Source organism: Myodes glareolus, chromosome 4 (genome assembly GCF_982192425.1).
Source record: "Myodes glareolus chromosome 4, mMyoGla1.1, whole genome shotgun sequence".
Classification (NCBI taxonomy): Eukaryota; Metazoa; Chordata; class Mammalia; order Rodentia; family Cricetidae; genus Myodes; species Myodes glareolus.
This window is the reverse complement of record NC_142029.1, coordinates 88,877,315-88,904,459: the sequence shown is the minus strand read 5'-3', so window position 1 is coordinate 88,904,459 and position 27,145 is coordinate 88,877,315. Positions and strand designations below refer to the sequence as shown.

The 27,145-nt window shown below is 46.2% G+C and overlaps 1 protein-coding gene across 6 annotated transcripts in view; it reads right to left on the bottom strand.

The window, feature by feature from the left end:
* Pknox2 (PBX/knotted 1 homeobox 2) overlaps positions 1 to 27,145 on the bottom strand; it is a 271,885-nt gene that overhangs the window by 194,993 nt on the left and 49,747 nt on the right. For all 6 annotated transcript variants that reach the window (XM_087905723.1, XM_087905722.1, XM_087905725.1 and 3 more), the window contains exon 2: positions 8,187 to 8,256. The gene's annotated coding sequence lies outside the window, so the exon portion shown is untranslated. The remainder of the gene's footprint in view (positions 1 to 8,186; positions 8,257 to 27,145) is intronic.

Below are 27,145 nucleotides of genomic sequence, written 5' to 3'. Positions count from 1 at the left end.
GCACAGGAGCCTTCAGGTCCCTACAGGAGGCTCCTCCTGGGGTCAGCATGGACCTTGCCCTCTAATGAGGAGGAGCTGCATTTGGCTCAGCTGAAGTGATCTCCCTTTACAGAATTTATATGAACCTGAATGAAATGAGGCACTGGCACCTTCAGCACAAGGGTCCCAGGAAGACACAGAAGAAAGCACCAGTTTTACTGGTGACCCTGTGTAACCTCAGCAGAAACAAGCCTGGTGACTCCCCCATCACCTTCTTTTTGCTGGGATGTGTTCCTCCATCACACCGCATCTCTCCTTCCTATCCACTCACCTAGGTGTTCCAGCCAGGCACAGCCATAGAAGCTGGGGCAAAGGAAGCACGTGAAGGATGGGAATGAGGTCCTATGGCTGCCTACAGGGAAAGAAGGAGAGCAGACAGCAGAGGAGGGGGGAAGACAGGCAAGACCCAGAGGAGGCAGCCACAAAGGAACTGGGCGGCCCTGGATGAGGGAATTCCACACAGAGAAGCAGCAAGTGCCAGAGCAGCCAGGCAGAAAAACATAGGAGAAACAGTAAGGGTGAGCCATTTGGGACCTCCGTGGCAGGAATATGCCATGCCTGAGGGCCTGTGGATGGGGAGGGGGCGGCACATGGCTTGGGGAGGGAAGAAGAACCTGAAAAGCAGACCATGACTGAAGCATGCATCCCATGCTCAGCCAGGCCAAGGAAGCTAACCTTCAGGCCACTGAAAGGCTACTAGGTGTGGTTCAGAACAGGAGTTGCGTGATCACATGGAGTAGTCAGTACTATAGCACCCACCGGAAACAGATTCCAAGACTCTCAGTGAATATCTAAAGCCATGGAAGATACTAAACACTCTTGCCTGCCCCATCCATTTACCATTTATCTATCCATGTCTATCTATCTATCTATCTATCTATCTATCTATCTATCTATCTATCTATCCATCATGTTCTCCTATGCACACACATATATATGATAGTGTATAATTTATAAATTAAGAATGAGATTAACAATAGCTAAATAAAATAGAATTATTATAATTTTATTACAGATTATCACCACATATTACAATAAAAATCATTCAAATTTTAAGAGTCATTTACTTTTGGAACTTTCCGTGTACCATATTTTGGGGCTAGTGATTGACAGTCGAGAACCCACACTCAGAAAGCAAACTAACAGATCAGGGTGGCAGCTATACACACAGTACTAATTGGGCTCCAACTATGGAGGCCCAGGCCTGTCCTCCTCTACATAAAGTCTCTCCTTGACCAGCTCTGATGACAAATGAGCCCGACAAGGAGGTCTCCTCTTCGAGTCACATAATTAATTATCCCTGGAGAAATGGCCAATTTAGGAGCACGTTTTTCTTTCTGAAGAGACAGACTGGCTGACTAAGTGAAAGCAACAGAAGTCCGGCAAGCAGCGAGCACAGACACCCACACCCCGCCCAATCCCCCGACCCCCCACCCTGGCCAGATGCAGCAGGAACTGCACTTGGAAGTCCTTGGAAACCTCTTTCGGAGGTTCGCAGCTCTCCTAGGATTTGGGAAGAAAGTGAGAGTGGTTACTATACTAGTGGCCGTGTCAGGCGATGGGGAGGAGATGGGAAGCGCAAAGCCATTCTGTTGAGTGAACGATTTGTGAGCGACCACATTTCCGTGGGCAAGGGAAAGAGTGAGAGGGAGGAGTTTCCAAGCCCTGCTCAACTGTGCTTCCTGCAGGACAGGGTCTTCTTCCCTGTTTTCCTTCCCCTCCCCCGACTCTATCTAAGCCCCTCACCAAAAAGGTTTACGGAGAAGTCTCCAAATAGCCCCCTCTCCTGCAGGCACAGTCACACCAATTAAAGGAGATTTAATTAGCAAAATCTCGTTAGGCAAACGAAATTATCCGTAAGACAATACTCTTCTGGACAGGGGGTATGATTAAACAAAGCCATTAATTGAGAGAGTCGCTTTGGCAGCTCCCGAGTTGCGCTCATCTCTGGGCAGGCTCCACTCTGCCTCCGTGGACCGGGGGAAGAGACTCTGGCCTCCTTCCTCTGCCAGCCTAGCCCACCTCCTCCCTACTTCATCTCTGCTCTTCCCAGGGCCCCTCCGGTTAGGGCTGCAGACCTCGGCATCTCATCAGCGGCCTCTCTGCTGCCAGATTCCCGCTAAAGTGCCTTGATTGCATAATGTCTATTTGCATAATGTAAATTGCAATCTCCTAGCTTGGGAGGCAGGAATCACAGAACAGCCATTATTTTTTACCACTCCACAAAAATTCTACATTTAGAAAGCAGATTTGCAGCTCAGAAAGCCGTATAAATCTGAATCCGCCAAAAACGCCATTAAATCACACCAATTAAGCTGGACCTATGCAGAGACCCTGCCACCGTTCTCCGTTCACTCCAACCCACAGAAGGACACAGGACACTGGAGGCTGAGGTAGTGGGCTGGAGGCAGATGCTGAGAAGAGGAAGAGGCAGGGAATTCTATTCTACAAACTTGATCAGCATTCCCACCCACAACATCCCTCTCAACACACACACACACACACACACACACACACACACACACACACTATTCCAAAAGGACCTGGTACGGCAAGGCGGGAAAGCTGATATGTGTTCTTTAGGTTCATTGTCTGATGTCTTATAGGTTACACTCTGTCTTGACTGTAGATTGCTTTTTTTGAAATTATTATATTTATTTATTCATTTATTTTTTGAGAAAGCATCTTTGTATATGATCTCTGCTTCATTGCTGGCTTGGAACTAGCTATGCAGACCAGGCTGGCCTCAGACACACACAGAGATTTGCAGGCTTCTGCCTCAGGGATTGAGAATACAAGTGTGCACCACCGTGCCCTTTGCTTCAGATTTGGGATTTTGGAGAAGAAAGTGTAACTTTAATCAAAAGCAATGGAGGCAGGGGTGGGGGGATGGGGGGGTCTAAGCCAGGTACTTCACAGAGGATTAAGACCAATTTCTATCAGCTCTTTATTAACCTTCCCTCCTCTCCAGCCCAAGGGAAGAAAAACAGTGGGAAGGCAAAGGCAAAAACCTGGCTCTGAGTTCCCTGAAGAGCCTCTCAGAGGGTCCTGGGAAAGAGCCGAGAGTCACAAGGCGTCTGGAAATGCGCTATTCCCTTGGACAATCAGCCAGCACTCCAGCCTTTCTGAAGCAGTATACCTGGATACTCTTTTGCCTCTTTATTGCTCATTCAATATTCATTTGTCAAAGGGCAAGATGCTAATGTGTATTATTAGAATATCAATAGTTTATGAGTGAACTTTATGGCAAGTACAGTTAAAGGCAAGATTCTGGACCATTTCTCAGAAGCAATAGAAAGGAGTGCTCTTTCTTCCTGGCGTCTTTCTTTCTTGTCCTTTCTTTAAAATCTTTATTTACTGAACAAATGAATGGCAAAATCACTGTTGAGCGCTGCGTAGCAGGGATGACTCTAGCGTATTCACATCTGCATCCACCACAGCAGTCCCGGAGAGTGGCGACAATGTGGTTCCTATAACTGCCCAAATTTAATGGGTTTTCTAGAACCTGAACACTGAAGGTGACACTGGGGATGATGTCATCAGACAGTCTCTTGTTAAAGAAGAGTAAACTGAGGCTCTTCCTTTTAAATTTAGATTTTGTTGACGTAATAATTATTAGAGGAAGTTCAGTGATTGTACATGCATACAATATACACTGACCAGATAATGGAGTAGTTTAAGTCTCAATAACAGAGAGCTGAATTTCAACTATGCCCAGACTTCCTTCCTATGGTACTTTCCCTGTCCTCTGGGCCTTTCCTTCTTCATATATATACAGAGGTAATAACAGAATCCCATGAAGTTCAGTGTGATGAGAGAATGCACCCCAAGGGCTTAGCATAGTGCCCAGTATATAGTAAACACTCAGCCAGCATTGCTTACTAATATTAAATTTGACTTCATGTGGAAGAAAGCCAAACCCTAGTACCACCTTTTCATCAAGACCAAGACCGCTTACCCCATCACTTCCTTGTTCCCAAGTGGCAGCCCTTGTAAGATGGACTGGTTCTGTTTCTCCTCTTGGGTGACTTGGGATTTGTTTTTATCCCTTAAGCCCCAGTAAAGCAGTGAGAGCTCTAAGGTTCCCTTCAAAATGTAGCAGCATCTATATGGGGCCTGGAAAGGGGGATGAGAGTAGTTGCTTCAGGGTTCAGGCTCCCAGACCAGAGTAGGTGACAGAGGGAGAGGAGACCAGCGGAGGGCTTGGAGGACCAGGGGGAAGTTGGTGTCCATCAAGCCTTGATGTGAGCAAAGGGTCCAGGCTTGCAGACTCCTTGTTTACAAATCTAGAATACTCTAGTTCCGAGAGTTCAAGCTGTGAGTTATGAACCCACATTCTCCCTGGTGTGACCATGAGGTCACGGTTTCTCCCAGCACAGGATCTCCTAATACTACCACCCTCTGCCTGGGAGGGGTTTCCAAGACTAAGGATTCTTCCCAGGGTATAATGTGTGTTATGCTGGCAAATTGTTGTGCATTGTTTAAGCTCGCTGAGAAACAGACTCTGGAAGCAAGGGTGTCCCTCAGCACACTTCAGACCTAAGCATGTTTATGTGAAGTGTCCTCTAAAACCCCTGTTCTAGCAATGGTGGCGCACACCTTTAATCCCGGCCCTTGGGATGCAGAGACAGGCAGCTCTCTGGGAGTTCGAGGCCAGCCCAGTCTACAAAGCGAGTTCCAGGATAGCCAGGGCCATATAGTGAGACCCGGTCTCGAAAAACGAAAAAAATAATAAAATAAAAAACCAAAACCCCTGTCCTGAACCAGGCTGGCCTTCTGGTTCTGTGACAGGGAGAAAGAAAAGCAGTTAGCAGCTGAGGTCTTAAAAACATCATGCCCTTGAGAATAGTTTGAAGGTAACCAAACCATTTCCAATCCGGGCTACTACTGTTTATCCCACAATGTAAGGAGGCCTCCAGTGGGAGCAGGAGACCAGAAATTCAGTCATGGGAAGCTAAGCCATGGATGGAGAGCTCAAAAGGGAACTTCAGCTGACTGCCTCAATTTCCCCAGTTGGTTTCTTCTGAATGATTGTGGGTACCTAATGCGACGACATCATCTTTCTGCTGTTATTTATTCTTTTAATTGAAGTCTCACTCAAGAAACCCTTTGTTCTGTATAGGACTCTCTCAGTCGTGAGCTCGGGCTGGGTGCCCCAATGGGGCTTTCCCGGTCAGTGTCTGCTGGCTGCTCATAAGCCCCTGATTTGATTCAACGTTTTCTTTGTGCTTTCAACTGGGATGCTCCAATTACCTCTACCACCTAGTTTGATGGTATTTTTGCTAGCTGTCTGCTGCTTCTATGCTACTCACTATTTATTCCTTTATCTTTTGTTTGCTATCTACTTAATAAACTCACTCATTCAAAACTGATAGTACAGCTATCATAGATCATTCTCCAGACTGCACAGAACACATCATCCCCCCAGGAAGGGCCAATTTCAATTGTTCTGGAAATACGTGAGGCCTATTGTACAGGGCCAATAGCAGTTGTCGTAGGTCATGGTTTCCAAAGATGAGCTCAACAGCATGCAATGGCTTCCGTGTCTGTAGGTTATATTGTAGATTCAATTAATTACAGATAAGAAATAGTTGATAAATAAAGTACCTGTAATGAACAAGTCCAGGCATTTTTGCTCCCTATTATTTTCTAAACAGCAAAGTATTAGCAACTATTTACACAGCATTTACATTGTGCTCAGTGGTCTAAGCAGTCTAGAGATGATTTCAAGCATGTGGGAGGATGTACATAGACTGCTTGTAAACACTATGCCTGCCAGTATCAGCATCTCCATCCTCAGATTTGAGGCTCTGCAGGGGGTCCAGAACCATCCCCTGTAAATATGGAGGGACACACACACACACACATACACACACACACTCACACACACACACTTGCATGCACGCACATACACACACCTCACACTTGCTCTTCTTTTAACGAGATGTTGACACTGTTGAGAGGCAATGAGGATTGTGGACCTCTGGACCTGTTCTTATGGACAGGATGAAGTGTGGCTACTTGGCTTTATATAGCAGGTCATGAAAAGCAACTAAGACTTCACCTGGCTTTTGCTCTCCCTCAGGCTGCTTCACCTTGAAGTTTAGCAGCCATCTTGTAAGGAAGTTCAGATCAGGTGGAAAGGCCATGAAGGTCTGACTAATGGGTCTCAATCAAGAGCTAGTACCAAAGCCCAGAATTTTGAGGGAACAAGTCTGTGGTGGTTATACTGCATAGCTTTTGAGTTGTCGTAACTGAAATCCCATAACCAGTAGACAGAGACAAGCTGTCCTCTCTATGTCTTATATAAAATCTTGACTCACAGAGTATTTGGGCAGAATAAACATTCAGCAATTGTGTTTGTATGTCAGTTTGTTACATAGACTAATTACCAAGACACCACTAGAATAAAACTCTCCCTGTTGTTTCCAGCAAATCCAGTATCATTTCCACTATTTCCACATAAATCCGGCTATCACTGGATTCCTCCGAATTCCTTTGGACACTTCAGATATTCTCTCTCTTCCTTTCTTATCTTGTCCCTGTCACTCCGCAATGACTGTCTCTCTTCTGTCTCCCTCTCCAAAGGGCAGGATCCTCACACCTGAGGTGGCTTGGGCAACTACTACCCGAAAAACCGTTGACTCCTGCCCCTCAAAGAGCCCTGGACCTGCTCTTAGGCTCTTTGCTGTAGGTCCAAGAGTGTCCCTTTGCCGGAGCTTTTCCTGGGTTTCAGTGGCCCAGTGCTCAGAATGCCCACCTTCCCTACACAACGCAGAAGGAAGATACAATTTCTCTGCTACTCTCAGCTCTCATTACGGTTCACGCTCAACTTGCTCCTTCTCCTTGTCCTGACTTATGAGGTCCCAGGAACCTCCGGTATGAGGAAATATCGATTCTCACAGAGGTCATCTTCTACTCCAGCTCCGCCACCCGCATCCACACCCGCACCCCTATACCCGGTTCTAGGCAAGTTCTCCTGGAACGGGATGGAGAAAGGCACCCTTCCCCACTCCCCCAGCCTGGGAATTTGTCCACTCCAGAGCCAGGGCTTCAGAGGAGGTGCCTTGGGAGCAGAGGCCCGTCAATCACTCACTCAGGCAACCAGCACTGAATTGCAGGCCATTAGGCAGAGGACTGGCGCCCTGCTCACTCACCGGGTAGTCATCGGCAGGATGTTAGCCGATCACAAGTCGGCCATTCTTATGATTTATTCAAACACTCATTACAGTCAATCTATTTTTACACAGAGGTGAAGATGTGCACTGATAATGGTTAATCATTTATAATTCCATGGACTGGTTGAAAGCCAATGTACTATCAAAGTCGCAGTGGTAGTACCTCAGCCTCAGGTAGCCCCTGAAGCAAAGTAGAGGAGCCTTTATGCCGGCCCAGGGTAAGCCAGTCACCTGCTAACACTTATCAACTGAAGACTAGGAAGAAGGTGAGTCCCAGCCCTGCTCCCACCAGGAGCTTATGCCCTACTGGAGGGAGCGCAAACCAGAGGAGTGGGCAGTGGGGTGGCGCTGCAGAGACCCAGACAGGAAAGGTCACAGTGAGCTGGAATTACCAAGAAATGGTGGGCAGAACAGGCTATAACCAGGTGCTAAAGTGGGCAGACTGATGCCGAGTGTGGCTGCCAACACTTAGCACATCACCCTCAGATGAGGTGGAGTCATTTGAGTGCTGAAGGAAGGAAGAGATCAGCAGTGTTTCCTTTTCTCTCCTTTGTACAGTCCCAGAAATAACTGACCAGAAAAGAGAGCATGAGCTAGGAGCATGGCCTGGATTGGGGCCTAATATCCTCCATCCTTCCCTGCACCCCTTCTCAGCCACAGACAGAAGTGGCTGAGAATCAGGTTTGGCCTTGCAAACGCAGTGACTTCCTTCCCTAGCACTCACAACGCACGTGTAACATACCAACTCTACCTTTATGTCCAATTGATACAGTCTAATTAAACAGCATGGCATATTACAGAGCCTCGTTGTCACCTTCAGATGTAATGTAATTAGAGCCCCCACTGCATTTTACGTTGTGACCAGTTCATCTTCTGCAATGTGCAGCAGGTAAGGATCAGGCTTGAGGCTGGTCTTGAACCCATAACTTCATAAGGTCGGTGTGGAAAATGGCAACCAAAGTTACTTACAGTTTGGGGCCTCTTTTCTAGTGAGCAGCATGGAGGACAGAAAGCCTTAAAGTCTTGTTCCAGGCGTCACCTGCCAATAAAAGGAGACATCTTTATAGACAGGGTAAGATTCTGCTGGGATGACTAGAGTGTAAGTTAAGAAGCAGGGTAGCCATGGGGCAGACCCAGGGGTGAGCCTGCCCAACAGCAAAGCTGGAACTGGTCGCCCTGTGACCACAGAGGAGAAAAAAAAAAAAAGAGCTCTCGGTGGCTAAATGCCGCACACTGTCCAAAGCGATAACCGCTGACTGGAACTTCTCACTTGGTGAAAGACCCCATGCAGGGGGAGACCCCGAGCAGGGGTACAGAGCTGAGAGCCCTTATGAAAGGCTGAAGGGTGGACAGGAAAGTCAGAACAAGGCAAACAAACAAAACAGACCCCATTGCTCATGGTGAGAAGATAAAAGTTTTGCAGCAGGAGGAACTTTTTTTTTTCCACTTAAAAAATTTTTGAGATTATAATATAATTACATCATTTCCTTTTCCCAACAAGAGGAACATAAGGTAAAAAAAAAAGTCCAGTTGAGTAGGAATGAAAATGTGCATGGAGAGGAATGATGGGGACAACTTAGCAAATAAATATAACTATTTTTAATTTTCGTTCTGGGATAAGATTTTTTTAAAAAAAAAACAGAAGCATATGTTTATCAGGTGTTTGCTCCATGACCTACAAGCACTGAATGCACAAACAACGGGATCCTTGGGTCCTGATTTTAAGGTGTTACCAGCACCTCACTGGGGAAGTAAGCTTGCCCCCAAGAAAGAATCCCAGCCAAGGCAGCATTGTACAGAGTTATGCTAAGTTCTGGCAGAGAATGTCATTCTCTCTCCACCATGCAATGAAGTTCGCAGGATTGAAGCACTCAAGGGAAGTTTCACAGGAGGTAGGATGGGAGTCTGAAGACTTGAATAGGCATGACTCGGCTGGTGGGAGGGAGAGGGTGTCAAGCATGGAACGTTTGGACTTAAATGTCTCCCAACGGCCTGCGTGTCAGAAGCCTGGCTGCCAGAGTGGCACTATTAGATGGTCCAACCCTGGAGAGGCAGAGCCTAGTGGGAGGTATTTAGAACACCGAAGGGCCTTTAAGTGGATAGTATGACCCCAGTTTCTCCCTCTTTGCCTTCTGCTCCTCAGTCAGAAGGTAAGCAATTTTACTCTACCGCATGATTCTACCAGGGCACACCATGGCACAGGTCCAAAGTAATTCAGCCAATCAGCTGTGGACTAGACCCTCCAAGACGATGAGCCAGAATCAATCTTTCCTCTTTATAAAATGATTGTCTATGATACTTTGTGATAGTGCTGGAATGCTGACTCACACAGGGACATGCTGAAAAAGGGAGGTGATCTAAGGAAAGACAAGAAGAGAGAAGTGTGGAGGGCCCTGGGATAGGGTCAAAGTTTCTCTGCCTGGTGGATTCTAAAGGGAGAAATGATGTCAAGCAATCACAATGGTCTAAACCACCCAGGACTCTGACTATCGGCCAAAAAAAAGATCAGGTCTGGCATCAGAGCTCCTAGTTACTGAAAGCTGTTTTGGTAAGGACATAGCAGGACATGGTGCCACTCTCTCACTCACTTGGGCATTTCCACTTTAACTAAGACAAGAGAGGCATCCTGGGGAAAGGTGGACTTTCAATTAGCCACAGGCATGAAGTATAGCAAGATGCACACATGGAAATAAATTGTCCCTCTTATCCACGATACACTCTAGGCAAAGGCTCTGTTGTGGCTGTCTACCAATGGCTGCGTTATTCATGGTCATAGTTCATGCAGGTCCCTCATGAAGTAGACCATGGCACTAGGCTGTAAGTCACTGAGGAAAGGAAACACATCTTATATATCTTTATATCCCTAGAGTTTTGCAGAGTGCCTCAAATGAGCCAGATTCCTCGTAAGTAACTGCTGAGATGTTGAATGATGGACAGTGTTCACTCCAGAATCTATAAGAGCAACCAAGTGCCAGCTCTTAGTTGGCAGTGGTCTCTAATGTGTATTCTTCCTTCCTTCCACATTATTTCTGAGCACTTCATGAACTGGGGACACAGTCTCTAGAGTCTATTAAATGAGGCAGTGTGTTCTCTGTCTGTCCTTCGGTACTGCCCATTTGAGACAGCAGGAACTTAGAAACTATAGTCGACTTTTTTCTGCACAGGATGCAAAGCCAAGAAGGAAAGCATCTATGCTAGAAGATGGGAATCCAGATTGCCATAAGGCACTGAACAAGCTAAAAGGATGGCCTAAACTAGAACATTCATTTTTCTGTCACCAGCTTTTATTTCTTGCACACCAACATCATGACAACCACAAATGAAATAATTTTGAAAGTCAGGGGTAAAATTGCCCACAATCTCATTACTTGAGCCATCAAATTATACTCTATGTCCACATGCAAATCCATTTTCTTAACAAAATTGTAGAAAATGATTTGACAAGTATATGCACACAAATCTTGGCTCTTATACTAAAAAAATTAACTGCAGAACCAGAATGGGTTGAATCAGTTTGAAAAACAACAGAAGAACCTTGGGTCATCCGAGTTCAGTGCAAGCTCAGGATATGCTGTGGATGCTGCCAAGGTTGTTGAATGTGATCTCAGTAGCTGTACAGTGTCTGACTGAGATGTGGGTGATGTCCTTTTGGACTTAGCAGCTCATATTAGTTCTGTATGCTGCAATGCTGTCGTATTTTAAGAACTTTGACATTGACGAGTAAAAGAAAGAGGAGAAAAGATGTTTGGTGGTTAAAATCTAGTGGTTATAAGGGCGTATGTTTCAATTTGAACTTGATCATGGGCAAGTTCTTGAATTGCTCTGTGCCTTAATTTTTCACATTTAAGATAGGACTAATGAAACTTGACTTCTCAGAGTGGCTGTGGGGTTGGGAGGTACCATAGAACCTAAGGTGTCTTAGAATAGCATCCCATACAAAATGAGCGCCTGCTGGGCACCAGCTATTATTGCATTCTTTCATTGGGAAGAGGCTGGGAGGTAGAAAACAGAGAAGAAGCAGGACCTGTATCTGCCTTTTGACCCTCTTAGTAGTACCCCCTGGTAATAGAGTTAGGAATACCATTGCCTAAAGCAACCTGATCTTCTTCCTTATGGTAGACTGCCAAATACGTAAAGAAACCACGCAAGAGGGACTGTATTATTCTAGAAAGTAGGCTCAAGACTAATCAAGGACGAGAGAGAGAGAGAGAGAGAGAGAGAGAGAGAGAGAGAGAGAGAGCTCGTCTTCACATAACAAGGGATTCCCTAATAATGAGAAACATAAACATTCAGAAATGAATAAGGCTCCACTCCAAATAGTGACTGATCGTACTGGAGGAGCCTCCTGCACTAGATGAATGCTGTGCCAAGGAACGGTGTCCCAGATTTGGCCTTCCGCCATTAGCAAAAGAAAACGCACACACATTTGAGAGTGTGTGTGTGCATGCGCATGTTTAAAAAGCAGCATTTCTAACTTCTGTGAGCATGTATGTATGTGGTATGGCACATGTGTGCATGTTTGCGGGTATGCACAAATGCAGAAGCCAGAGGAGGACTTCAGGTGGCTGACCTATCACTTTGAACCTTACTCCTTCAAAGCAGAGTTTCTCACTGAACCTGGGGTTCATGGTTTTTGACTAGACTGGCAGTCAGCAAGATCCAGCATCTCCCTCTCTCCACTCCCACCCCACAGCACTGGGGTTCCAGGCTCGTGCAAGATCATAACCAGTTAGTTACTTGAGTACCAAGATCTGAACTTAGGTCTTCATGGCTGTACACACAGTGTTCTTAACCTCTGAGCTATCATAAAAGCCCTCATGATTCATATTTTGATAAAATATTAATTGTGTCATCTTTCACCATCATCTCATAACGCAATTCAACCTACAGAAGGAGAGCAGATATCTTAGAGGGTCATGCCTTCAGTGGGGCGGCTAAAGTATCATCCAGATCATAACCTCTCCCAACAGTCAGCTGCCCGTATTAACTCTCGATAGTTGTGACAGCAAGCACAAGGCCAAGGCCAGCACGAGTTCCAGGCAGGCCAAATTCAAGCACGGACGGGGGGTGGGGGGGGATGGGCTAACATCCACCCCTACCTGAGGAACTGTTGGCATTTGATAGCTTCTGGGAGAAGAGTCACTTTTGTTTAATGTGACCCTCGGAAGCCTGACCACACTCCAGGGCAGGCCTCACCCCCAAGAGAAGTAGGGTAACACAAACTGAACTCCATGGAAGAAAAGAGCAGTGTGTATCGAGGTGAAGGTAGAGAGGGCAGATATGAGAGGAGTTGAGGGGTGAATATGATCAAAATACAGAGCACTGAATTCTCAAAGAATTAATATAAGTATGTCAAGTCTCATTCTCTCCCTTTTCACCTCGTCTCTGGATTTCTATCTTTATGCCATCTCTGTTTCTTTGTCTCCAAATGTCTGTCTCTCTCTTCATCTGTCTCTCTGTCTCTGTCTTTTCCTCTCTAACTTTCTCTTTCCTTCTTTTCTTCTTTTTTTACTCGACTTAACTTGTTTCTTTTCTCCTCACCTCACTGAAATAGAATTTTAAAAATTATGTAACATATCCTAATTATGGTTTCTCCTCCCTTTACTCCTCCCAGTTCCTCTCAATCTCCCCTCCCATCCAGGTCCACCTCCTTTCTGTCTTTGATTAGAAAATGAGCAGGCGTCTAGGAATATTAATAAAATATAATTACATAAAGCAAATGCTGACATATTGGAAAAGAACAAACAAACAAACAAAAGGAAGAGGGTGCAAGAAAACGCATAAGAAACAGATATAAATGAAGAGACCCATTCATTCACACACTCAGGAATCCCATTAAAAAACACTAAACTGGAAGTCATAATATAGATGCAAAGGACCTGTGGAATAAAAAGAGAGAAGAAACCTATTTTTAAAATTAAATATATAAATAAAATAAAAATAAGAAATAAGATAATTTTTTTTAAATGGAAGAAAAGAAAATCCTGATAGAACATTATGAGACAAGGAACCTCCAAAAATGCTATTGAGTTTGTTTTCTGTTGGTCATTCACTGCTAGGTGTGTAACCTACAGTTAAGAGTTGTTTGTTTCCCTAGTGAGAATCCCTTGGAGGAAACTAAATGCTCATTTGCAAGAGGTTACCAACTGGAGATTGTATCTGTGTTAGGGATGTAAGGGACATACACTCTGTCCCTTATGTCTTCACCTGTCTGTCTTTGTCTCCATCTTGGTATCTCTACCTGTCTCTGTCTCTCTGTGTGTCTCCATTTCTGTTTCTGTTTCTCTCTGACTCTCTGTCTCCATCTCTGTCCTCTCTCCTGTCTCTGTCCCACTTCTCTCTCTCTCTCTCTCTCTCTCTCTCTCGCTCTCTCTCTCTCTCCCTACACACACACGTACACACACATGCACACACACACGCATATGCAATTTCCCCATGCTGTCTTTATTTTTCACTCCTCACCATGCACCAAGGGAGAACCACCATGCCTGCACCCATGTGCATGATGTGTTAGAGCCTCCCAAAGCTAGCACTATGTGATCTCGGCCGGTAAATACCATGTCAAAGGCATGCAACCATGTAGTAAATACGACAATTAGAACTTCAGCTTCTCTTATTCACTCTGAACATGATATGGAATTATAAGTGAAATTGACCATTCATGTTCATAGACATGAAGGAGTCTGCTAAATAATAAACAAAGGTGAGTTGCTGGATGTTCACGTTTGTTTGGAAAAGAGATAAGGTGAAGGAAAGAAGGAAGCTTCCCCTGGAAGGACTTCCAGAACTGGACTTTGCATCCTTAGCTGTGCAGCCATATGTGAGCCACACCAGGTAAGTTAGAAGGATGAAGAAGATGGTGTTGCCCTAAACAAACCACGGTCCAATACAGACAGTCAAAAGTAGTCCAAGTCAGATGTGTAGAATCATGCTGACTATGCAATTATTTTACTGTTTGATCTTGGAGAAGGACCCTTAATCACTTTATGCCTCAATTTCCCCGTTAGAAACCAATAGTTAAATGCTTAAAACAAAATTCTTCCATCATCCGTATATGAGAAGGTCCTGATTAATTTCCAGGGGAAGTGCTAAATCTCTTCCTCAAGGGTCTCAGGGTGCAACTGTGGCTAAGATTAAAGACGCTGGAGTCAGGCATGTGAAGGTCAAGCTGGGGCCCATTAATGTTTTCATCTCAGCCTTTCTCAGTCTCAATCTTCACCTCTCTACAAAGAAGAGGACACTGAAAACAACAGATAAGAAAATGCCTGCACCATATTGATTGAACAACTTGGACAATATTAGTAACTTAATAGGATTATTGATGCTATTCTATGTCTGAAAGGAACTGGAAGCAACTCAGTGGGAGAAAGACAGGCAAATGGAGAAGACTGGGGTTCTGAGTTCATGAACTGCTCAGAACCTTCAGTTTCCCTGGAGGCTCCTCTTCTCTGAAAAGCTCCTGTAGGCACATGAGCAAACCTTCCGAAACGGAAACAAACGAAAACCTTAGCTGGACGAGGCATTCATGGAGATTGCTATTAAGTGACTTCAGTGACTTTAGGTGGCACAATCCTATGTCCCACTGCTATAATGCCAGAGTCCCCACACTGCTCCACCTGTCATGGATGATATTCTGTCATTGCTTATACTTGCCCTGTGAGATTGCCATTCAGGCACTGGAACTCCTAGCCAGCAAGTTCCACATGTCGTGGTAGCTGAGTGAACAAACATATCATTACTTAGAAGTAAATATGCAGGGCTTGAAAGTCTTACTCATTGACACAGAGGATATTGGATAACTTTCCTCTAAGGCTAAGTAGACATAGATTCTACTTCTATACCATATCCTTGGCTCTTTGGGTCACAGGCAGGTTGAGTACCAAGTGGCAAAGGACCTATATTAGTCCCTGGACCACATTCCCGACTCCCTCCCATCTTGATACTGTACTTGTATGTGTATATGGAATCTTAGCACTGGTAGCCTAACCCGAATTACTAAGCTATAAAGAAGAAGGAATCAGAGATTCTCTGACTCCTGAACACTGGGTGGAAGCCTGTGATTTGCTCTCCGAGCCCAGAGAGAAGGCCCACCTCTACTGAGCCATGTGAGCTCAGACCAGCTGGCCTTTGCAGGGTGGAAGGCCTGCTCACAGGGCAAGTTATTCCAACATCCTCCTCAGTGCAAAGACAACAAGACCCAGGGCCTGTTATCTCCATCAGTTAGCTCAGCTCCCATGCTCACCCTGTGTCTTACATTCCTTCTGCAGACTCCCAGTTGGCCTTCTGGGTCCAGACTCACTCTGATCTTGCCCATGCATCCCCTCTCCATTTCTGGAGAGTTTTTTGAAACACAAGTAAGATCACATTCACTCAACCATTCCAAGACTCAATATCCATTTGATTGGAAGCATCACCCCAGTCCCTGGCATCCATCCTAAGTCCCCTCCCCTGGGATATTTGGTTTGAAGCGTTACCCCAGCCTCTGGCCTGGGAGTTGCCTTGGACCAGACTCCACCTCCAGAAAAGCCTGCCAAGTTCTGACCCCTCCCCAGGGGAGCACGGGAACACGTGGTCTCGGGGTTTGCATGGTCCCCTCTCTGTCTCTCTTTCTCTCCCTCACCATGCTCCCGCCACTCCGGAGCGCTGCATTTATTAAATGTGGGCGTCTTTGATTTGGTCTAATCTGGTCTGATTGGAATTATTTGCGGCGGGAGAGAGGCTCGTCTTGAGAATATTTCTAACACCGTTGTTTTTCTAAATTCTGACAACACTGAAACACTTGGGAAATTTCAACTTTAAAAATGCTCATTTACAAATTTGCTCAAAAATAAAATAAAAAAAAAGGTGATTTAGCCATGCCAAACCTGCACATCCACTGAATGACAGTAGAGTTCAGTCATCCCTAAAATCTTACTGGGCACACGTCCTTCTGTTTGTTGCCTAAGAAGAAAGCAGGTGGCACCGGAAGTCTCTTTTGTCACGGGGCCAGGTATCTGAAGACTAACTCCTGCTGCCTGTGGAGGAGTTTCAGGTTCAAGGTGACAGAGCAGGACAGGTAGGGTAGCACAGTCTGTTCTCATCTCTGCTGGACCCAACTAAAAGCTGAAGGAGGACATCTAGAAGCGAGGAGGTGCTCCCACCAGGACCCAGTGAGTGCTCCCCTCTCTTGCTTCCTCTACTCTTTTGCTAGAGGGAATGAGCCAGGAAGGGCTTTCTGAAGCTTTCCAGGAATGCCAGTGGCCCAAGGCTGCTCAAGAGACTTATTCCCACTCCACCCTTAGGAGACTCCCACTCCACCCTCAGGAGACTCCTGAGGCTCCACCCTTAGTTCTAGACTCTCCTATTCACCCCCCTTCTGTGGCGGCTGCACCCCTCCCTTTATTTCCTTCCCACTCTTCCTATCAAAGCCCTAACAGCACATATTTTGTTAATTGTACAAACCTAATGGGGGAATGCATTGGCAAAAAAGGGTAATGGCCATCAGACCAGCAATAAAACAAAATTAATGGCCCATAGGAAGAAATCATGTCCACTTAATCCCAGCTCTGAAACTCTAATAGAATAATGGAATACCAACGGAGGGTTTTTTCTCTCTATGCAGATTGCTTACACCATGTTAATCACTTGCAAAGCAGGCCACATACCACTCTGGCTCACATGACCCCCCAGGGAAAGTCGCAGACCAGAAACACTCAGTGCAAGGCTCATTACTGACGCACATCACTACAGTAACACCTTCCCTCCCTTCCCCAGGTGACTCAGGACAGCTAGTGTGGGGCCATCAGGTGTGGTGGGCTGGAAAGCAAGACACAGGATGCCTAATAATAGCAAGTGTTTATTGAGTGCGTATTATGTGCCAGACACTGGCTGGCTGAGTTCTTCCTGTCTACTGAATTTCTGCAGATCTCATCCTCATTCTGGACAGTCACACAGTGCTGTGAGGTAGACACCGGCCACCATATGTGGCTCTTTACAGTCAAATGCTAATTAATTAAAATAAGATATAACGCAGAACTCAGTCTCTGGACTCAGTCATCTTCATGTTAAGAGTAAGATGGCCACATGTGGCTCCTAGGGCGGTACTTGAGTTATCAACTCACTTCTACTATGGTAAAACCAATGCACACAAAGTTATGTGCCTTGGCCAAGGTCAAATAGTGAATGAGTGGCCAACTCCAGTATTAGAGTCCAGTGACAATCTTCCGTGGCCATGGGGGGCGGGGGTTGGAGCCACACTCAGGATCATGCATGGTCCCTATAATAGTCAAATAGTCAATAGCTATCATAGTCAAAAAGTGGAAGCATCAACAAAATAATGGAGAAATGACATGTGGCTGCTATAGTTTGGATCTGAAAATTCTCCCCAAAGACCCATGTATTAAAGACTTGGTTACCAACCACTAATCCCAAAAATGGGAGGAGAAAAACCACCAACCCATCATGGCCTAATTAATTAAAGCAAGCAAGTGTAATCACTTGCTTAAGAGCAAGCTCTTTATTTGTGTACACAGGTTGCCTCCCCCGAAGGAGGGGTTCTAGTGGTCAGCATTGGATGTGAGGGGTAGAGGGTTTTCATATGAGGGATCTGGTGGGCAGAATAGGTGGTGTGAAAGGAGAAGAATATAAGCGTAACAAGTAGTCCCTCCTGAAACAAAGATATGGTGGCAAGGTGGGCATAAGAAGATAGTCAACAGGTAATCATAGCAAGGTAGTCACAGGTTGCTCATAACCTTTTGAAACAAAAGTAGCGTCGCAAGATGGTTCTAAACAACTTTTTTGAAACAAAGACATTGTGATTGCCATTCCTGGAACAGGCAGAACAGAACCATTTGAGGTTAAGGTTACAGGTAGGGCATAGCCAAGTCCTTGAGAAACAGAGGTTTAATCATAAACAGGAATGAACCTAGTTTGTCTTTAGTCTAAGATGGCTTTTAAACCTAAGATGGAGGCTGGCTGGTTCTTCACAATCAATGACACTACTGAGAGGTGATGGAACTTGGAAGGTGGCAGGCCCTACTGAGGGAAGCTAGGTCATTGAGGGCTTGTCTTTGAAAGAGATGTTGAGACCCTGCCCTTTCCTCTCTGTCATTGCCACCCTTCAGGAAGCAGGCCTCCATCACCACACATTCCTACCCTCACGCACTGCACCAATGCACTGCAAAGCAAAGGGGCCATGGCATGGACTAAAATCTCTAAACCCAGGAGTCAAAACAAACATCACCTTTGACTGAGACTGTTTTCTCCAGCGTTTTATAACACTGAAACACAGCTGACTAACATGGGTAGATACACATAATGGTGCAGAAGATACATGCTACAACACGGGTGAACCGGGAAGACGTTACGCTAAGTGAAATAAGCCAGCACAAAAGGGCAGATACTCTTTGATTCCACTCATAGGCGATACCTGCAGCCGTCAAATCCACAGAGACCAAAAGCACAATGACGGTTGCCAAAGGTTGAGAGTGGGGTGGGCTGAGTGGGGAGTTGTTGAGTAAGGGCGTTTCAGTCTTGCAAGGTAAAAGGATAGTGGTGATGGCCGCACAGCTTCATGGATGAACTTACGCCACTGAAGTGTTCAGTGCACTTCAGAATTGTTGTACCTTATGTACACTGTGTACGCGTACACACACGACCACCGTGAACGCTGCCTAGTTTCTATGGGCAGGTGGGGAGAAAGCATTTAGGATCCTAAAAAGTAGGAAAGGGAGGCACTCAGAAGTTCTAAGATGAGATAAGACAAGGGGAGCCCAGGAGTGCTAGCCGAGATAGCAGGGAATCCAGAGTCCCTGCAGCCACAAAAAAGGAGGGCTGTCTTCTCCCAAATGCAAAAAAAAACTGTCAAAGCTGTGTCTCAGCGGGGAAGCTTTGGAAGGAAGCACCTTACCCAGTGACTCCGGAGGGCTGGTGCTGGGATTAGAAACGATTTATGAAATTATCTGACATTTTAAAACAGAGGATGGAGGACGGCCTAGCGGGGAATGGGGGAGAGCATTTCTCTAATCTGACATGAGAGACAGTCTAGGAATGTGTCCACAGCAAGAAATGATGTACACAAAGTCCGAAAGGGGGAGGGGAACGGGAGGCAGAGAAAAGATGAGTGGTTTAGAACTCTTAACCTCTCGACTTCGAGTGGAGGCACAGACAATACAAAAGAATGGCCTTAGTCACCCCAGACCCAGGACCCTGCACAAGTCCCTCTGACTCTCTGGGCCTCAATTTCTTCATCTTTTGGACCAAGTTGCAGGACTAGAGCAAGAGCAGCAGCCTTAACATTTCAGACGCCTGCGAGCCCCTTAGATTTTTATCCAGAATGGTGTATATGTTATTCTAGGAAAGTGTTGTGAATTATAGCAAGATTCTGAGGCTGTCCACATTCCCAGAGTTATAAGTCAGAAGGAAAGATGTCCACCAGGTGCATATTCAGCCAAAAAAAAAAAAAAAAGTCCTAAAATTCCAAGAAATTTTGGATGAAACATCAATAAATCTTTTGGTCTCAACCCAAATGTTTATGCTTGCCTTGCCTGTGGGAGACATTGTAAAAATGCAATAATGGTATCCTGATATACTTTGAAAGGTTAAAATGCTGTCTCTCGTGCAAGGAAATATTCTTGTTGGGGCACTGTTTGGCTAGAAGGCTAGAAGAGAAATTGTGAACCAGGCATGGCGGGGGGAGGGAAGAAACTGCTCCCGCTCTGGGGAACAAAGCCATGTGACACAGGAGAAGGGTCAGCTGCAGGATGACCCTGGACATTCCTCATTTGGTTAGAATTGAAGAGGCCCCAAAGTCCCCTCTGGAGAGGGGTCTGGCTCCAAAAGAAAAGTAAATACAGCCTACCCAGGAGGTGCAGCCCGAGGCAGAACAAATGCATGTCTTTGTGCTAACAAGTCCCCACTGGCATCTGGCTTTACTTTGCATAGAATTCTCAGCTGTGTGACAAGAGAAAGTGACAATCTGAGGATCCATCAAGGGAAGCAGTGCAGGCGAAGTGCAGCATTTTGCCACCAACAAGCAATAAGGACGAAACCAGGGTCATCAGGGCAGCAACACAAGGGGCAGTGCCTGCAACCCTGAGTCAGCTACAGCAAAAGACAAGCTGGAGTTTAGAGCTGGCTCAAAGTGGGAGCATGGCTGGAAGTGGTAACACAAGTCTGCAATGTCAGCACTTTGGAGGCAGGAGGATTGCCACAAGTTCTATTCCAGCCTTGACAAGATCGAGAGACCTTGTCTCAAAACACCAACCAACCAGCAGAACAAAATAAAACCCTCCTTTTCATTTTACATTTAAGACACAGGTCAGGGGACAAGATTTATTTAGGGAATCCCAGATGGGAAACCAGGACCAGGAATTCACTCATATATAAAATGCTTTCTGCATGTCAGTCCTTTCTCTAAGTTGAGTTCAATGATGAACAACAAATCCAGTTCTCTGACCTGCAGGAACCTACATTCTAGTAGGCAGGTTCTTAGTCCTTGTGCTGTGTGCAACCTTGAATTGCAATGAATACTGTCTCACACAAAAATCATAAGCATAAAACATCATGAGTTTTCTGACGTGATTGTTGTAAGCGGTGAGGTCCTGTCATGACGACGTCAAAGGTGGAACAAGCCTGGGGTGAAGTATGAAGGGCCAGCAGCAGAGTCTCCCCAGCAAGTACTCCCACAACTTTCTATTACTAGGTCCCTTTGGAGATGATATACCCTTATAATGGGGACAGTGGTGTTAGCCATCTTTCTTAGAGCAGTACTGGAAAGAAGAAAATGTTGGTATTAGGTCCAGCCCAAACCAACCATCCCGTGCCTCTCAGAGAGGAGTCCCAGAGCCCCTCCAAACAGCGTTAAGACACTTCCCATTCATTACATCCCAACTGGCCTCCTGGGGCTGGCCCTGAATATTGTTTCATAAATAACTGAACAGGGCTGCAGGGTTAGGCAGATGTGCACAGTGCTGGCTGATGATGAGGTTCTTTGGCTGTGCTGAATGGTTCTGGGATGCTGACTCTCAGCAGAGGGGTGGACCGGTGAAGAAAGCAGCCACGTGGCTGGTGTCCCCACCTGGATCCCTGGATCCCAGCAGGATGCTGCAAGAGCATTTGCTTCCAATTGTTCTTAGCCACTAATTTGGCTCCAGGGTATAACACCAATCTAAGAACAAACGGAGTAAGAAAACCATGCCTTTCCTATGGAGACCCGATTTTACCCTAAACAGGGGAGGAGTCGGGGAGGGTTTCTGGGTTCCCAGCACAGACCACTTGGGCACTGTGGCAGAGTCACTGGGCACTGAAGCAGGACCTCCTGCACGGAGGCAAGATGGTATCTCTGCCCTCCAGCTCCCAGGCACCCCGGCTGCAGTGCCATCTGCTGAGTCTCACCTGCTCATTGCTCCTCCGAGGTGCCTCCAGCAGAGGACAGATTATTCTGATGGCGGGGAGATAGAATATGGTCCCCTGCTAGCAGTAACTACCCAGAACAATCTCTCCTGTGCAGCTGACTGTCTCCACCTGGCATCTGCCTGCAAAAGAGCTCGCAGGTGGCGGAGGGTACAGGAGAAGGCTGGGGGACTCGGCCCACATAGAAGGGTCTAAAGGCCCACTGGGCTACAGAAAGGTTCCCCATAGGCAATCTCTGGAGGAAACACAAGCTAAGCTCTGTTTGTGGCAAACTGAAGAGCTAGCACCCTCCAGGGGCAAAGGGGAAGAGGTGGAGAGAGCGACTGAGGCCCGGGAAGCAGCTGCCTTCTCCTGCGCACTGCACTGCATGTGCAAAACCGGCAGTCAACAAGAGGCCCTGCTCACCGCTGAATTGCCTTCTTAAAAGTATTTAAATCGGAGGGCTTTCGGTGTGACCCTCTCAAAAGCAAAACAGCAGACAGAACGCCTTTTCCAGCGCATACCACTTCTACTCAGCCTCCCAGAAGACGCGTCACGGTTTCCATGACAAAAATGCCGCCCTTGCTAGCTGTTGATTTAGCTGTTCAATAATTTCGTAAATCCGACCTTGAATAAAAGTACAGGAAAGGGAATAATGTTTTAAAAACCTCCACACCGTCTAAATATGTTTCACGAAGTCACGTTTATGAACCTTATTCAGAAAGGATGCTCTAGAGCTTTTCTTAGGGTTTCTTGCTTTATTTCGGCACACATTTTTTAGCAGGTTAAGGTATCTGGGTAGGCCTCCACTGTCTAGACATCATAAAGGAGGAGAAGGGAGTAGGTGAGCCTTAAAGGCAAACTTTGGGGTCTGCAGGGCCAGAGAGATGGCCAAGGGGCGAGCCTATGAGTCATCCTGCAAGGCTAGTCATGGGAGACTGATAAGAGAGGTGAGCGCCTGCCCACAATGTGTTAAGGGTCCTCCGGGTAGGAGAGTCCAGTGTCCTTGAGGGCCTTAGAGTGCTGAGTCCTTCTCTGGGCTGCCTGTGTATTCAGAAGTTGTTGTGTGATATTTTCATCGCATTCTGACAATAAAGTTTGCTTTGAGTCAGAGGGCAGAGCTAGCCACTAGCTGATCGAAATTAGCCATAGAGGTCTTGAACTGAGGACAGGCAGGAGACAGGAAGTAGTAAGGAAGGGCTGAGAGAGGATCTCAAGCCTTTTGGACTGAGGAACTGAAGAGAGAGGAGGTGACTGGTAGCTTCTCTGCTTCTCTGATCATTCAGGTTCTTACCCTGATATCTGACTCCCAGTTTTTTTCTAAAGAGTAATGAGATAAACACATCAAGAAGTTGCCTGAGTTTCTAATTGGTTGGTCATTCATTCATTCAACAAGCATTTATATTTGTTGATGCTGGGTCACTCAAACAAGGTGGGAAGAAATAAAGGCAGGGATTGTCTGTCCCTCACACTGTGCTTCACGATGCTGTCTAGGTATTAGAAAAGGCCTCTAGGCAGTGGAGAGGCGAACAAGCTCAACCATCTTTTAACCCAGGCCCTAAGTGCTTTGGAGAGAATTCCTGTCAGAAGAGGCAATGATACTTAAGGATTCAGCCGGAAATGTCACAGGACCAAAAGCTTCAAACTATATCACCAAGAAAAACAAAGCAAAACTTCTCAGGCCTGGAAAAAAGAAAAGGTGTGGAGAACATCTTAGAAAAAGATGCAGAGAGAGGTAATGGTGAAAAATCAGAGCTGGGGGGAGTAAGGGCGGTGAGGCTGCAGGATTGGGCTTCCTCATCTGCATAATGACCACTTAGGGCCACTGGGGTCTGAATTGCTTCAGGTTCCCACTTTACCTGGGCTGCCTCTCCCTGACCCCACATTTATCTAGCTTTCACACAGATTTGGAAGGCAGCATTTGCATTCACAGTTCTTCTCCAGGTACCAGCTCGTGACCCCAATGATACGTCTTGGTGGTACCAGCTCCAGGTTCCCAGCCACTCCAAACCTGCCCTGTCCCTCAGACAACAGGTAGCACTGCCCTCATTGAAGGGTGCAGCTTTTGCAGGTGACGGGGGAGGGGATAAAATTCGAGCAATCTGTCCTGAAGAATGAGAGTTAATAATTTATAGATTCATTAAAGGAAAAAAAAAATCCTGCTGAAGCAAATTTCATGCAAATTGTGTGACAGTAGACGGAAGTGTGCCAGTGTTGCTTAGCGAAGCATAATAAATATATGCAGCCCATAATAATAAGTTACTTAAACTTGGGCCACTAAATGATTTATTAATTGTCCTCGAATCCTTCCCACCTACAACCAAAACCAAGACTGTAGTCATATTTTACGCTAGTTCACATGCTTCCAACACTGAACAACATTGCTACCCATAGCTGCCCACGGCTGCCCACAGCTGCCCACGCCTGCCCACAGATGCCCACGCCTGCCCACAGATGCCCACTCCATGTTTCATCCTAACCCCACCTTCACAGAAGGACATGGTGTCTCACCAAAGAAGTGCATGTGCCCCAAACATACATGCACACACTACATATTCTTGTCTATCTCTCGCTCTGCCATCAGTGCCCAGGGTGCATGAATCCTGACCGAGCCCAGGTGACTAGCCCCAGGTTCATTCATAGCCTGTGTCTTCTCTATCAGGAGTACCACGTCTTAGGACGCACTGACCCAGAGAAGAAATTTTCTGCTGGCGTGTGCACCGATCAGGCCTTTTCCCCACCCTGGCCTTCGACTCCCTGAAGACCCCATCTGCAGAGCCAACACCTCCTTGGGATTTAGATTTATGACGCTACTCTGAAAGGAGGGAATCTTCACTGGCAAGCTAGAGCCTAGAACCTTCAATGGGGGCAGACTTCAGCAAAACATGAAACTTTGGAGGACTATCCCCTCTGAGGAAATACTGCCTCTGTGGATAGAGAAGGGGTGCGGGGTCAGGACTAGTTCTGGAAGGAATAGGGAAAGAATGCCAGAGTTGGTGATTCTCTGGGGTGACGGCCCTGATAACAGGAAGTGGCCCCTGTCCTCAGAGGGCTTCTCCTCAGTCTTCTCATCTGACTGGGGCTCCCTTTGGGATCCTTCCTCTCTCTATGCTCTTTCGCTCTCACACCCAGCACTGGGGGTGCCACTCCCCACCCCAATAACGCCTCAAATCTGCCCCTACAGCTCCATGGCTATTGCATAGTGTGGAGCTTAGAGGCTGAAAATCAGAAGGTCTTAGCAGAGCTCAGTTCCAGATGTTTTGTGGAATTGGTTTAGGAGGTATTTTTGCTGCTGGTATTTTTCATGGTAGCGGTCTGGGTCTGGTTTTCTGTTTGCTTGCTTTATTTTGTTCAAAATCTAGTTTTAGAATAGACAACATATATAGCATAGCTCACACAATTCTATAGTATAAAAGGGTATACATCGTGATGTCTGCCTCCCATGTCTATCCCTCACCTGTCCAAATACAAACACGGACTCTTGCCCTTCCAGTTCTGTGTACGCCTGCAGCACTTTCGGTGGGCTCTGCTTTTACTCACAATATATTTGGAGATCTTTCCACATCAACACAGAGAACTTCCTTACATTAAATACGTAGTATTCCCTTGTCAGGACATTCCATAATCCAATTGGTCTTCGATTAATGGGTGCTTGAGTTCTTTCCAAGTTTTTGAGCTGCCATGTGGGTGCTGGGAATTGAACCCAGGTCCTCTGGAAGAGGAGTCAGTGCTCTTAACCGCTCTCTCCAGCCATCTCTCCAGCCCCCCCTCCTTTTTTTTTTTTTAAAAAAAAACGTTTCTTATCGTTTATTTAACTTTTATTTTATGTTCATTGGTATGAAGGTGTCAGATCCCCTGGAACTGGATCTTCAGACAGTTGTGAGCTGTCATGTGGATGCTGGGAATTGAACCCAGGATTTTCAAGTTTTTGCTCTCACAAATAATGTCGCAAAGAACATATCTATACAGATGCCATTTCACATAGACACAGTTATCCCCTGAGCATCAGTGTCCCGATAGGAAAATTGCAAGTCAAATTGTAGTCTAAAAGACTAATTATCTTTTAAATTTATTTGTTAGTATATTTTTGTTTATCAGTGGGAGGAATCAAACTCAGGGCCGTGCACACACTAGGCCACTGACTTCATCCTTAGCCACCCATTTTCTATTATGTGTATGTGTTCATGTATGTTTATGTGTGTACTCATGCACCAGAGGTCAGCCTAAGCTGTCATTCCCCAGGAGCCATCCATGTTTTGAGTCAGGTGTCTTACTGGCCTGTAAACTGACTGCCTAGGCTAATCTGGCCGGCAGGTGGGCTTCAGGCATCTGCCCATCTCCTCCCTAGTGCTGGGATTCCAAGCATGTACCACCGTGCTGGCTAGTTTTATGGCAACTTCACGCAAGCTAGAGTCATCTGAAAAGAGGAAACCTCAATTAAGGAATTGCCCTCCTAAGATCTGGATATAAGGCATTTTCCTAATTAGTGACTGATGGGGGAGGGCCCAGCCCATTGTGGGTGGGGTCATCTCTGGGCTGGTGGTCATGAGTTCTATAAGGCAGCAGGCTGAGCAATAGATGCTGGGCAGGATGACAAGCCCATAAGCAGCTCCCCTCCACGGCCTCTACACCAACTCCTGCCTGCAGGTTCCTGCCTTGCTTGAGTTCCTGTCCTGACTTCCTTCAGAGGGGAACAGCGATATTGAAGTGCGAGCCAAATAAACCCTTTCCTCCCCAGGTCACCTTGGTCATTGTGCTTCATCACAGCCACAGGAACCCTAACTGGGGCATGGCACCACACCCAGAGGTTTTTTTTTTGTTTTTGTTTTTTTTTTTAACGTGGGTTCTGGGAATTAAGCTCAGGTGCTCAGTTGCAAAGCACACACCTTTCTAACAAGCTCTATTTCTAGCCCTGTTTTGTTTTGTGGGTTTGGTGGTGGTGGTGGTGGTGGCGAGACTGTTATCATTCGTTTGATTTCATTCTGCTTTTGTTTTTGTTTTCAGAGGACATCTCATGTAGCCCAGGCTAACCTCGAGCTTACTGTGTCATCTAGTCTAGTCTTGAACTCCTAATCTTTCCTCAGCCTCACGAATGCTTGAACTCTGACATGAGCCCCCACCACAGACATGCGTAACTCTGACCGGGCAGAGGCGCTTGTAAGGAGCTCCCGTCCCGACTTATCATTTGTCTCTTGGAGATGCCGATAATTTCCCAGTGGTTTTTGTTCTGTTTCTATAATTTTTTAAATTCAAATACCAGCAAGGAGAAAAAACACCTTCTTGTTTTCTTCAGCCCCCACTACTCCCCGAAACTGTGTAACTGGCTTCTGTACTCTTTGCAGCCGCCAGCCTAGCCGGCAGGGTGCTGTTTGGAACTTCTACCGCCATCCTGTGACCCAGGGGAAAGCTAGTTAGACCAGCCTTCCCCGAGACTATGACAGAGGAAGAACTGAGTTCCTGTTTGTGTTGTTTAGCCCTGACCCAGAACGTCACTGTAAGAAACAAAATTTTAAAAATTTGTATAGTTCTAGCTGTACAGGGTTGGATCTGCTCCTGCC